Source organism: Pinus tabuliformis, chromosome 4_2 (genome assembly GCF_031772625.1).
Source record: "Pinus tabuliformis cultivar Carrire ecotype Pingquan chromosome 4_2, CPIR1, whole genome shotgun sequence".
Classification (NCBI taxonomy): domain Eukaryota; kingdom Viridiplantae; phylum Streptophyta; class Pinopsida; order Pinales; family Pinaceae; genus Pinus; species Pinus tabuliformis.
Genome location: NC_142304.1, coordinates 149,582,202 through 149,595,902, shown reverse-complemented (window position 1 = coordinate 149,595,902; position 13,701 = coordinate 149,582,202).

The window sequence follows — 13,701 nt, the reverse complement described above, 5'->3', positions numbered from 1 at the left end:
CAAATTTTAGACAATCACAAGGAATATTAGTAGGAATTGGAGGCGAATATGGTGAATGAAGTATTGGATCATTAGTGAGTCTTGACACATCCATTAGTTCCAACATTACTAGAAATGGCAATTGTGGATTGAAACGCATGGGAGGCCTATGATAAGGCCCAAATTATGGATTCCATCCTTTTTGGTATGGGTTCTTCCCCCAAAGTGGTGGATTTTTACCATAAGGAGCTTGATATTTCCCCCACTGAGGGGTATTTTGACCATACAAAGGTGGATTTTGCCCCACAAAGGTGGGTTTTGACCAAGGTAAGGTTGATACTAACCCACCATGGGATGTTGAGAACCATAAAGTGGATAAAAAACTTGAAAAGCATATGGATTATAAGGTTGTTGTTGCATCTATTGACCCTGATGGTAAAATTGTTGGCCCTACTACTACAGGGATTGACCTTGTGGTTGTAAGGGTTGGGCTTGTTGATACAAAGGTTGGTTTTGTTGCTGCAAGGGTTTTCATTGTTGTTACAATGGATGTCGATAAATCCCTTATTGCACATAAGATCCTTAGTGTACATAAGGTTGATGTTGTTGCAAAGTTCCTTGTGGAATTTGCTGAGTTCTAGGTTGGTACTGGTAAGTTCCAGCTTGAAATTGACTAGATGTCCCAAATGAGGGATTTGAACCAGGCTGCATTTGGGGGCCTGCCTATTGAGTACAAGACATATTTTGAGGCTGATTTGAGCCATATGGAGGGTATGACTGCTGATAGGGTATCTGGGCCGAAAGAGGATGTTGATATGTGATTTGGTTTGATCCAGATGGAATTGATGATCCACTAGGATAAGGTATACTTCCAACATTTGGACTAGCTCTGGTAGTGTGAGTTTGAGATGCACTCACATAAGTTCCACCCAAAACCTGAGGTACATATGGAGGAGTTGAATGTTTCCCCCCATGCAGTGGGATAGGTGGTGGCACATATCGTCCACTTAATGGAGGACATGAGGAACTTATAGGGACATTAATTTCCCTAACTGCAACTATCGGTTGTATAGGAACAAAATAAACTACAGTCGATACAGGAATTTAAGAGGCCACATTTGAAACAAATAGACTAGAAGTAGGCATGGTACTAGATGACCAAATGGGATTATGATAAAGTGAAGATGCATTTGGAGTAGCTGAAACCAATTGAGCCAAAGAGGTATAACCATTTGGAAACAAAGGTTCATTACTTTTAGGAGACTATGGAGGTGCAAAACTTCCCACGTATGGATAACCATCAGGTGGAAATTCATATTCAGAATCATTGTCAACACCAGGAGTATGAGTAGCTAAGACTTCTAGAGGACCTTGAGAAGAGGTTGGAAACTCACCTTCTGATGCCATGGGAGGAAATAGTTGATGAGGGTGACTTCGAGATGATTGTGGAGATAACACCAAAGGTACACCAGGATTATCATATGGTCTATACGACTATTGAGGAGATATGACCAATGGATCAAAAAGTGGATTCGCAGGAAATAGAACAAACCTATGTGGACTCTTAGGAGCTTCTCGATCATATTCCTGAGCTGATAAGTCTCAAAGTGGAGGACGAGAAGCAAGGGGTTGAATACTAGGGATAATTCCAAGTTTGAGGCCTTGGTCTTCAAGTGTCTGTGAAATCTCAGGATGAACTCAATATGATGATCCTTTAGTGTCAGATGATGAAGGGGAAATGTAAGGTGAGCCCAGTGGTCTAGCCACGATGACCTTTTCTCAAAAACAATAAGAGGTGGTTAATTTGAGCCCATAATTAAAATTTACTATTAATCAGGAAATATGAGGCAAAGGATAATTGCATAGGTAAGTCATGTTATCATGGGTAGCTAAATTTTAGAACATAAAAGCAAGAAATAAATAAAAAATGGTGTACTAGGCAAGAGGGTTTACTAAGTATTCGTGAACTATTATATACACCTTAGCAAAAACCAAGGACTTAAAGTATGAAGACTGATCTCCCTGAATGTTGTGTTCGCTGTATCACATCTACAAGGTGACTGACTCAGTTACATGTGGCTGAAGGATAGCAACCTAGTGGGATCTCCCAATATATACTCGATGGTATGGGGAGCAAAATTCCGTGTTAGTGTTGTCTAATGCATAATCGTTTCGGTGAGAGAATTCCCATATACTTGCCATACTAGAGTGCCTCCGATATACCCAAGAGTACCTACCAGGAAGATCAAAGAGATATGCAATATAAAAGATCATATATGGCATACATCAAACATAAACTACTTAATAGATCAAGGAGTACTAAGCTAAAAGCATAAATATTTACACAATTATGGAAAGTGAACATCATGTGTATATATTAATAACCTAAAAGGGAAGCGATCAACCTATGCCTTAACGTTGGAGACCTCCTTTTGGTGGATGTCCAAGTCCAAGCAAAGACTCTTCAAGCACTCGTTCTCCAAGCTAGAATGGGTAGCATGTAAGCATAATCTCAACATAAGGATGCAACAATCAATGACAAACCATTTGGGGATGGAAGGGAGTGAATTTATAGGAAGGGAGAGGGAGTTAGGGATTCATAAAAGAGGGAGGAAGGTCCACATCTCAAGAAGAAAGCCCAAGATGATAAGATCAAGAGGCCTAAATGGGAGAGCTTAACCATATCAACAACAACTAATATCCAACTCGATGTTCCTGAAGGTTCTAGTGTACAAAGATTCTTCTCCGGTTTAGGAAAACACGCTAGAAGAGGTTCAATGCAAGTTTTCATATGAAAAACCATGTTGGCAACACTAGTGTATAATTGGGAAACCTTCCATCAACACGAGAAGGAACTGAAGAAAAACGTGTTGATGCTAAAATTTGGGTTTTTAGTCAACCTTCCTTAGAATGGATATGTTGTACAATAGTCAATTTTTTGGCACTTCAGGATATGGAATAGGAAGTGAACAGGAGGTATGACAAAATACTATGTAACAATTTGCAAGAAACTATTTGTGATAGGCTACAACCTGATTGAGGCACCAACCTCAAAAATGTGCAAGAAACTAGTTACTAGGCTACAAAATTATTGAGGAACTAAGATGATAGATATGTAAGTTTCAATTTTTAGTGGGCTTAAATGTGCATGAGGCACCCACCTTAGTGGAGGAACCCACCTCCTTCTTCAACTTCTTGTGGATCAGATTTCAAAACCTTTCAAAATGGATCCACTTTTTCTTCAATTAATATAAATCTTCATACTGAACAAAATGTTGTTGTAATGTTTTCTTCAACAACCTTTCATACCTTTTCCATACTCTATTCCAAATTGTTCACCAATTTGATCACACAAAACCCATCTCAGAACTTGTTCTTTCCATATACAAAATTCTTACTTGAAGGTGCTCATTAGCTTCCAAAAGACATATCAATGATTTTTAACCTCAATAAAACATCATCTAGGATTTTCATGCCTTTAGAATTGTTAACCACTGAATATTGATCACTATGCTTCTTTTGAAATCTGATTTGGCTTAGAAATGAGCCCATAAACCTCTAAAAACCATATAGAACTATATAAAATTTATACAAAAATTAATCAAATGACATAAGCGAGGTGATTTATACAAAAGGGAGCTTTATAGGTACTCTAAAATTAACTAAATTTTCTAAAAAATGATTAAATGTAATGCATAAATAACCCCTATCAAAAACATTGATTGAGTTTGACCAGACTTGAACCCAGGACCTGCACTGAACAAACCATATCACATAACCAATTAACCTGGTCACAGAGTCATTGTTGGAAATACTGAGAGGGGGTGAATCAATATTTCTCTTAAATTAGTTAATTTTAATCTTCATAGCACTCAAATTAACATTAGTATTATTTCAAAAATAATTCAACATCACATCAATAAACAACACCATTCAACAATGCATGACATCAAGATAGTACACCAAGATTTTTAGGTTGAAACCCTTTTGGGAGAAAAACCATTGAACGCTAATTAATATGTATTTAATAAATTCACATCAATATTTTAAGCTCCAAGTGAAGGAGGCTCCAACCAAGGAAAATTTTAAGGATGGGAATTTTTCTTGAAGTTTAAAAACATTGGAAAATCTCACTAATCCCTAATATGCAAACTATAAAATGTTTATTGATATATTTGTAAAACTATTCAAATTTATAATGATTTTATATATAATATCTATATAATGTTGGTGATTTTTAAGGTAAAATAATTTTATATTCTAAAATTTGGGTGAATCATCTTTTATAAAACTTGGAAACTGGCAAATCTTTTTGTGGAAAAACCATGGAAAATTAGCCCACTCAGTGAACATTAGCCCCTAAAATTTTCCATGGCTCCAACCCCCTAGTTTATAGGATCCAACCTTAAGGATGCTCCAAAACCATAATTTACCAACTCTAACTGAAAGGATGCTCCAATGCCCACCCTTTACCGGCTCCTATTGGAAGCACACTTCAACACCCTGTGTAGGCTCCAACCTGTCCTAGTGCCACCCTACCACCCTGAAGTGTTCTTAGGATCCAACCTGAAGGAGATGCCACTATCTTACCTTGCACCACCCTGCCAGCTTTATCAGTTGGGGGACCACATTTCACAATTTTCAGTCTGGGTCCACTTGTGCTATGATAATCAATACAAAATAACTTTTAATATAAACTCCAGTCAAACAAATTTGCTTGTACATCAAACACTATTGCTAGTGAAATATTATGCACGAAACCCTAGATAGACAAGAGACTCTTCCAAGTACATTGTCATAATAAAATTTACCTATGCTATATATCAAGATCAACATCAAACCCTATTTCTTTTCAAGTTATATGTTCCTCTCTCAAGTCTATGCATTGATATACTGTCAATCCTACAATAGAAGTTTCTACTTGAATCAAATACCAAAATCCTAATTGCATCAAATCTCTGCATCTTAGTATATCAATCAATATTGTAAAATACTTGATCCACTTTGTTTCCCTACTCATAATACATATCCTATTACTGGCTATAATCACTCAACAACAAATTCTAGTCATAGTACACTACTGCTAAAGACATTATGCAAACCCTAGTAATGGCAACATAAAGTTATTTTTTTGATACAAAAGACACCATCACAGTTTTACCAATTCATATTCTGTCAACATAGGATTTTCTCTGCATCTTTTGTGCTAGTTTCAATTCAAACCCTAGAAATATGTATATCAAGGATGTGCTCAATTGTTGGTGCAATATTATTACCTTTGGTAGCACCTCAACAATTGAATTAATGAATATGTTTAATAGGTGTATTGTGAAGGTACCAAAACCATTACCAACATTATCAATATCCAAAACCTCAAGTAATCAATACAATGTCCTTTGATCAAACAACATTATGGAATTTATATATATTTTATTCAATGTAAAACATGTGATTCTAGAACACCTAAAATATGAATCCTTAGCTCTTCCCTAGCAAGATGCATATATCAACACATTGTTTGACATGCTCTGTCAATAATTAAGGATTTTCCTAAAAGATTAATGCTGAAATTGTAACAACCATGGTTAAAAATTCTATGTAAAAATATATAAGACCATGGTCATGGGACATGTATTCCAAGCTGAATGGTGGGAAAAACATCCTAGTGGGTGTTCATTTGGTTTATTATGGCTAAGGAAATTGGCAATGGCAATGAATAAGGTGTTGGAAAGGCAAAATGGCATTTTTGGCACATTTGTTTATGAAAATAATGGAAATTAGGAGAAAAGGAAGGTGAAAGGTCATAGGTTGCATGTGAAGAGGAAAATGAAGGAAAATAATGGAAATTGAAGAAAATAGAGGCCTCATTGATAAAAAGGCTTCTAAGGATCAATGGGCAAGCTCGGTCAATTCATTGTTGGAGCTCTCTCATTATTCTCTCTCTCTCTCTCATACTCTTGGACACTTCGAATTTCGTGGAGCACTCTTCGAGGAGTGTGGCATACTTGGGATTTGGAACAAGAAGGCAAAGGGAAGTAAAGAGAAAGCAAGGAAGAGCAAGATCAAGTGGCTACAATAGGATTTTTTGTAGGTATCGATTTGCATGTGTGTTTTTCTTGCTAGATTTGGCATGCATGGTATTGCACATGGTTATTTTTTTTGTTATGGCATGTGTTTTTCTAGGTGTGACAATGTTTTCAACCTAGCTTACCATTTAAGGATAGCAATGGTGTGATGGGGTTCTCATGCTTTGGTTGAGATGGATTTCTAGATGGATTCGAGGTTAAGTGAGGTGGATCTCTGAATGATAGAACACATAGCTTAGTGACCCCTGAATTGGACTCTGGGTTGCGGTAAAGCCAAATTTTTTGTTACCTTGGTGGGCCTAGGAATCCTCGACTGGTGAATGGAAAGACATATGGTAACACCTAGAGGTGGGTGCTCTCAATTAGACCTACTAATCCCAGGATGGGGTATGTGGTAAAGCTTGGAGAGTGAGTCTCAATTTAGGGCCTAGTGTTCTGGTGTGGATTGCAGTAAAGCCTAAGGGACTAGGAGATAGGAAAATTCCTCATGGTGTAGGTGGAGAAATATGGTGGCATCCATGTTTGTTTTGGCCTAGTGATCTCATGGAGATCATGGTAAATCATGTTATTACATGTTTATTGTGTTAGCCAAGTGATCCTGGATGGATTAAGCTAAAGTATAGTTTCTATTGATGAGGGTGAGGTGGTTTAGCCTCGAGATGCATAGTTTGGTTCGTTTGGTTTGAGTCCCACATTCATGCTTGGAATATGGTATGGGGATGAATCACTAGAGAGAGATTTGGCTCAACCATTATATGGTCAGGTGGAACGTGGTAGTCCCATTACCGAGTTGGATTTTTCATTCATAAATAATATGTTCTCTCCTTGATATCTTATGTATAAATGTATTGGTTTATATGTGGATTTTATGGTTGATGTATCCTTGATATTTTTGTTGCTATTATCTTGGAAATAACCATGTATTATGACATTGATAATGTATGGATTTTCTCATGTTTTGATTTGTAAATGAATGAACCGTGTATCTATGACCTAATAGATGATAATGCATCTAATGATATAATGGAATGATGTTTCTAAGTGATTCTCAGATAAGTATGATACCCCTATGCTTAAATCTGTTTCTTACACCTGTAGATTACATATATGTGATATGTTTGAAGAAATGTTTGTCATGGTTAGTAGGGTTCCAGTCAAAGGCTTGTTCAAGTAATTACATTTGCATCATCATTCCCTTGTTATATTTATGTTCTGAAGGTGTCATTTATTTCTTGGCAGTGACTTGGGCTCTGGGCTTGAACAAGTGGCTCAAATCCTGGGGATGCTGGCACAAAACTGAAAAAAATAATCATTGGATGCAGGCATACCATGCTGTGGGAACGTCCAAAGCCTTCTAGATGAATGCATGCCCATATCATGGGAGCATTTGGGCATTAATTTGTCTAAAAGAACAATGGGACCCAGGGGTTGGTTACCTGAGAGGTTGGGAGGGTTCTTGGGAGTCTTGTTACTGATGTGGAAGGTATGTATGTTGTGTTTCTGTCAATTCCACTTCCTTAAGGTCACATAGGAGGTTGAATCCCATCATAGTAGCCTCTCATCATATGTTTACCCTAGTTGGTCGATTACTTGGGTAGATGTGGGAGGAGGATGTTATAGAGTGGTATGAGAGCATGGTTCACCCCTTGGACTGGATGGGCGGTGTGCATTGTGTTAGGGTCCTATAATAATAAGATTCATAATTTTGAATTGACTATGGTCATTATTGTAATATTATACATACCTTTGCTTTCTGCAAATGTTTTCTATATTAGAATTAGAAAATGTAAAGAGGGTATGTCCTAAAAGAATAATCAAAGGACTGAAAAAAGAAACAAAAGGACAAAAAAAATAAGAAAAGATCAAAAAATCAAAATATATGAACCCCAAATAAAAAAACAGATCATGAAAGTGTGCAAGTCTAAATGCCACTACTATGTTACTTCTTCTATAAATAATGGTTGTGTGCAACTTGTTACACATGCCACAACCCATGGTAGTCAAACTCCTTAATCTTGACTATGTCATGCTTTGAATTTTATGTTTGTAGTTAGAGAATAAAATCTGACCAAACAACTTAATCTTGGAAGATCAGTAGATAGGTAGAGAAATAAAAGGAGCTCATCAGTTTAATTTGAGCCCTTGGAAGATATAAGGTTAGAAGTAGATAGTTTTTTTTATAAAATAAAAGGAAAGAAAAGGGTATGCTAGCCTAAATGCACCCAAATAAGTATAAAGAAGAATAGAATGTTAGGGTAGGTAATGGGTAAGTAGAAGAAAGGTTGTCGAAGCATAAAGTTGATTGGTTCAAAACACATTCATCATGCTTAGACATATGTGCTAATATGTATGATCAATTATGAAGGCAAAAGCAAAAGTTTACAAGTTAATTTAATTAACTCCCCCTCAGTCATATTTTCCCCTATACTTACTAATTTCCTATCCACAAACATATTCTAGTACTTTTAATCCTTCATGTAAAAGAGGCTCAGAGCATTTCTTTGACTTTTGGTGGGACCAGACCCTCGGCTTAACGACTTATGGACATCAAGTGTTAGTATCCCCTTCATAAAAGTCATCTCCCTTCATTTCATTAATAAAACTCTTTTTCCTAAAGTTAAACTCCATTAGCCTATGAAAAGTGAGAAATACCATGTTAAATCCCATTTCATTCGAAAATCCACAAAATATTTTATCCTAAGTTAAGTGTATGTAAAGGAAATATACAAATATTACATTACACTTAATACTATTTTCATCTCCACTCATTTCATTTCATATTAATTTCTAATTTAATTATATAGCTCCCATAATCCCCTATTTCTCCTATATAAATAAATCCTTGTGTATTATTCCCACTCATAGTTTAACTATAAACTATAGTTTTATTCTATTCCCCTTGATGAAACCCACTTAACCCATCAATTCTTCACGAAGTTAAGTTAAACCTTCATTAAAACCCGTATGATCCCCTGACCCCATGATTAACTTCGCAATAATCACAATCCGCTGTAATTAAAGCCCCCAAGCCCCCCCTAAACCTCCATCCATTTCCTCTATGATAGTCTGCCACCCGACTACCATTTGATCATCTACACCTAAATCAAATGGTGCACAGCCATATCGGGCTCACCTGACGCCCGACCTTTACCTAAAGTTAAACCCTATCATTAAACCCCACTTGATCAGTTAAACCCGTGATTAAAGTCTTAATTAATCACAAACCACTGAAGATTAAAGTCCTACACCCCCCCAACACCTCAGTTCATTTCATCCGCGCACCTCCCTCGCCTGACTGCCATCTGATCACCATCCCCCTCATCCGACGATCCACACCCATATTGTTATAGACATTTTTGTGCCTTACAGCATGAAGCATGAAATGTCAATAATCTAAGGGATCCAAAGTCCCTAAACATGTTGTTCCTACCCCTAGAGGAACAAGGTCAGCAAACCACAGCACTGAATATCAGTTCTCCACCTGAAAACACTCAAAAACAAGCTAATTCTGGATCATGTCAACTGCTCCACTGAGCATCTGCGCTGAATGTCAACTGCTCCACTGTGTGCCTGCGCTGAATGTCAACTGCAAAGAAGGCTACCTGCGCTGGGCGAGTTTGGACAAGTGGCACAGTCATTCCTCAAGGTGTCAATGCCCAGGAAGCTTCCAAAATGACACTTGGATCAGGGAATTCGACTGGTGATGAGTAAGAGGGTCTAGATCTCCAAGTGGAAGCAAGAACCTCGAAGTGGACTCAAGAACTGAAGAATAACTGAAGTGGGAGAGGACACTAGTCAACTCCATGCCAAGCTCAAGCTGACTCATCCTTTCTCCAAAACTCCTATATATAGAGCTCTCTCATGAGGTCTAAGGGGGCTGGAATCTTGTGAATGTAAGGAAGTGCTGTTGGTTTGAGTATAGAACTATTGGGTGATTTGCCTGAAGGAGGTGAAGAGGAGATTTCTTTCTGCTGGGAGGTGATGCTGGATTGGGCCTCTTATGGTTGTATCACTTCCTGAACTTTACTTCTTCCATTAATAAAGCATTTGAGGTTCTTCTATATGCATGTGTTTCAATGGTGTATTGTTATACTTGTGTATTTGATTTATTCTAATCCTTGAATCAGTTATGAATGTATGCTTCTTGTAGTTTCCCTCTCTTGCCATTTTGCAGGATCTTGGTGTCGCTGGGCCAGTGAAAGAGCAAGGAGCTGGGAGCAAGCAGCAAAGAGAGAAGATTGGATCAATCATTAGCGGAAGACATCGGTTAGTGGATCTCTTTCTCCCCTCTCTTACATCTCATAAAGAAGTAATCTCGAATAGCTTTGCTTTGATTGTTGCTGAGGTACTATCACCCTTAGAGTGGGATAGGGTCATTCCGTATTGGATACTTTTCCCAACAACACATATCAACTGCGCCTAATGGCCGATCATTACCTAGTTGATAAAGCAATATTTCCTGGACCCCCATCTACTACGTGTCAAGTGTTAAGGTAGATCGGGTGACCCCTCCTCAATATTGCCTTCGCCACAAAAGCAGTGCGATGGTTTTGGAAACTGCCCGCCCGCTCAACCCAAGAAACCACTCACTATTCATAATATAAAAAATCCACGCCAATTTACCCATTACCCGTTAAAACCTTGAAAGCACTCATTTTTATGCATTTTACTTAGTTACACAGCGAAACCTATCACACCATTCCAACACCACCCTGAGCATATGAGACATGATTTCACCATGGGTTCCCTCCCGAACACCTTCTAGACTTTGTCCACAGTTCTTCCCAGTTTAAATATGTTCTCCGGTCACCTCCTCGTAGACCTGTGTTTTATTGACAAATTGTTGTATTTTGCAGGTAATTAGCAGAAGATCGGACCTTAGATAAACAATTTTGATACTAGTCACAAAACTTGTTTACTCCAAGACTCGGAAGGAAATCTATTAAAAAACCTTCATTCAGAAGAAGAAAATAGTTATACACAAAATAGAGAATGAAATCATTCACATAGAGACATTGACTATTAAAACAAAGGAACCAAACAGAGCATACAGTCAAAAGACAAATAGATCAAACATACAGAAGGTTGATCAATATCCATTACCATATGCTGATACATATAAAAAACTGAATAATTTATGGTTGAAATACTCATTAAAAAGTTAAAACGTACTGTAAAAGTAAAAACACAGTAAAAGATAAAGACAGGTGAGCATGTCAACGTGTATCAGTGTCAAAGTGTATCAAATGAAAGCCAAAATTGAATGAAGCTTCTAGCGTGAAAGATCAAAACAACAAGGCAGCATAAAGGGCTGGAAATCAAATCATAAAGGCCAACACCACCAAAATAAAAGGGACAGCATGAAAAACAATTCGCTATATCTGTCTTCTTGCATGAAGATATTTCTCTTTTCCTAGATTATTTCTGAATATAGTTTCAGATATTTTGTAACTTCATATGTATAAATACTTCATAATTTGAAGCATGTGTTGTGGATTCTTAGACATTTCTATAGAAGTTTGATCAAGAGATTGTAAAGCTATTGTGTCATTCACTGATTCAGTAAGCTGGATTGATGAATAAAGACAAGATATTTCACAGGATTCATGTGTTGAGCAAAGTGCAAACAAGTATTTTCTCATGTTGTTGTTATCTTTCTTAAAGCTTTTCCAGAATCTTTAATGTATTTCTGAATCTGAATGCTATAACTGGAACAATTTCTCAGAATTTGTTTAATTACACCCTGTTTTAATAGTTATTCTTATAAATGTTTTCAACTAATATCTAAGTTAAGGAATTCTTAATTGCTCCCTAGTTTAGGTTGTTTCTTGCTAATCCAGATCAAAGGATTCTTAATTACCCTTTTCTTTTCATTACCCTCTATTCCTCGTTTATATCTTGGTCTGAGAATTCTTAATTGCTCTCTGACCCTAATTAAAACCATTTCACCCCCCTATCCCAAAGACCTGCACTTTATTCTGCTAGCTTGCCCTTTGAAGATTCCCTTTAGTGAGTTGATCTAGTTCTACTACCCTTCTGTTGACTCCATAGCCCAATGGTCTAAAGACATCACTATATCCATCTGTTTAAGGATTCCACCATCCAATCTTGAATACCAATCAAAAACCCCATGAACATTCATCACTAGCCTAAAATCCTAGCAAACAAAGCTAAATCACATAGAGATAGCCCTCTTAGAACCTAGGTTGGCTATAGCCTCTGCCAAAAAGTTGGTTTGTGGTTACCTCGGTGATTTCTTTCTTTAACCTTGAGAAATTACTGAGTGATAACATAGTGGTGACCATACTGGAGACTGTTAGCCCTTGAGGTGCAGCACTGCTATATTTAGCGGAAATGTCCCTTGTTTCAGCTCTGACAACCACATCTCCTCTTGCTCTGCTTTGGCCATAAGTCAGACTTCAAAATATTACTCTCGCATCTATAATTGCATCAGGTCCTGATCCAAATGGGTCTAAATATGCTCTCTAAGTCTTCAAAAGCCAGTAAAATCATGCCAAAGATCAAAACCAACGCAGGAGAAGAACCCTTAGAATGGCAAAAAAGCACTATCAAGAGGCAAAAACACATAAAAATAGTGAAAAACTAAGTATCGGAGGCATAAACAGTGAAATGCATAGTAGCCGTCCGATCTAGCTGATCAAGGGTCTAGATCTGATCGGCAGGTCGCTATCAGCGAAGGAAATCAGGGGACTGAGGGCAGACTACGTGGAACTTACAATGACGATCGACGATTCAATGTGGACCGTCAATCAAGGGCACAGATCAACGGCAAACGTCGGATTGCAGGTTTGTTATTGAAGATTACAAAGAGAGCTTGCAAATGGCCCATGGCATGAGCGATATGCGATTCCGATCAATCGCATTGGCCAATCGAAATCAGGGAAACATTATGGAGTGGGGCCTTTATACATGCATAGGTACAATCCGATGAACCGAACCTGACGATTATATAAATATTATTGCATAAGATTTGAGATCCATCATAAGGCATTTTCCTATGTATTTTGTATATTTTCGTTATTTAACGAAATATAAAGGGACAGCGTCGATGCGATAAAACCCAGACCCGAAGGGGTTCAGGAATGAAAATGCATAATATTTCAGATCCGCCATAGGCCATTTTTGCGTTATTTTCACAAAATTTTAACGAATTTCAAAATACAAAGGGAAGCCTCGGAACATGCCATAAGTGACTTGCGATAGCAATAAGGATAGACCTGACAGAGGAATAGATAGTGTTTAACGACTTTTGAAGTCTGAAATAAACAGAGCTTGGCAGGATTTCACAGTGTTGTAGCGTTTTTTTGTGTAAAACAAAAAACAATAATTGTTAGTATTTGGAAGGATTTCAAAGGCCCAAGGACCCATTCCATCGCAAAACAGAGGCTGGGAGATAGATACCAGGGGATAGAAGGCTGGAAGGGGACAGGAAATAACGCAACATAGCCAAACCACCAAATGATCATTGAGCATCACTTGAATGAGCGAGCTCCTCACGACACAGCAAATTACCAGAATACGGTTACTCTACCGTTAGAAAAGAAACCTCTGAGATCATGCGTGTCGAGACATGGAATCAAGTTGTTGAAAAGACAAAGAGGATAGATTAAGAAAC